Source organism: Meleagris gallopavo, unplaced genomic scaffold, assembly GCF_000146605.3.
Source record: "Meleagris gallopavo isolate NT-WF06-2002-E0010 breed Aviagen turkey brand Nicholas breeding stock unplaced genomic scaffold, Turkey_5.1 ChrUn_random_7180001868093, whole genome shotgun sequence".
NCBI lineage: Eukaryota > Metazoa > Chordata > Aves > Galliformes > Phasianidae > Meleagris > Meleagris gallopavo.
In genome coordinates, this window is record NW_011133187.1 from 1 (window position 1) to 1,212 (window position 1,212).

The 1,212-nt window shown below is 58.3% G+C and overlaps 1 long non-coding RNA gene across 1 annotated transcript; it reads right to left on the reverse strand.

Annotated features, from left to right (window-relative positions):
• Positions 1–65: 65 nt before the first annotated feature.
• On the reverse strand, positions 66–1,212 carry LOC109364544. Its single transcript, XR_002110462.2, has 2 exons — positions 1,089–1,212; positions 66–393 (listed from the first exon to the last, which is right to left on the reverse strand). It is a non-coding gene; the product is annotated as an uncharacterized LOC109364544 (long non-coding RNA).

The window sequence follows — 1,212 nt, forward strand, 5'->3', positions numbered from 1 at the left end:
CCCCTCTCTCACAGGCCCCAGGCCGGGAAGCCGGGATAAAGGAGGGAAGGTGACGGTGCGACAACTCAAGGGGCTGAGAGCAAGACACTTTATCGGGGAAAGCAAAAGCCAGGCCCGCGCGACAAGGAAAACGGGGAACGCAATCGCTGCTTCCCATTGGCACGCCAATATTCAGCCACATCCAGGAACAGACGGCTCATGGCACGGAACAACCTCTTGGGAAGGCACCAGCATCCATCCCTCCTTGACCCATTCGTCCTGCTTGACACCAGCTTTCATGGCTGAGCGTGACATCCCGGCCCGTTTGGGCCGGCAGCTGTGTGGCTCTGTCTCCTGGCTGTGGCCGCTCCCAGCTTCTGGTCCGTCCCCTGCCTCCTCGCTGGATGAACCTCACTGGATGAAGCACAAAAGTCCTTGGCTCTGTGCAAGCACTGTTCTGCAACAGCTAAAAACACGCGTGTCTTCCGTACCCCCGTTTTCGTGAAAAGAAGCCAGTAACCAGCAGCCGGGAGACCCTGCAAGGCCCAGACACTCTAACCCCCAGGCCAAAATCACAACACTTAAAGTGCTGCAGTACTGCAGAGTGTCGGACAGGCTCTGGAGCACCTCCTTCTTTGGAAATGCAATAGATTGCCTAGCATGTATCAGGTGCGTTCTCGAGATGTCACCGAGAGTACATTTAGCTGCACAGGTCCGACCTTGGCCGGCAGCCCGATGCCCACACTGCCACTCCCTCCCTCTGTCCGCAGCCAGGAGAGGGTGGAGAATAAGATGGGAAATCTCCATCAAGCGCGAACACTGAGACAGGGAGCTCACTCACCAATCATCTTCCCAGGCAAAACTATCTCAATGTGCACTGAGTGCCTTTACTTTATTGCTAGTTGCAAACAGCGGTGGACTGCAAGGCACAAAAACGCTTCCCACCTCTCCCCCTCTTGCTCCTTCCCAGGCTCACTTTCTCTCCTTTATACGCAGTGCTCGGACCTCACCTCCCCACGTGCCTCGGGACCCACAGCCGTCATGGACGGTTCGTCACAGTTCCTCCCCTGACACGCCTCCCACCTAACCCTTCTCCCCTGCACCCGCACCGGCAAACGGAGAGCTGCTGCTTCCCTCGGGACACATCAGCCTGCTCTGCCATGCTCTCCTCCTCGGGCGGCAGGGGAAGCTCTGCCCCAGCTCCTGGAGCACCACAGCCTCCTCCCGCTCCCC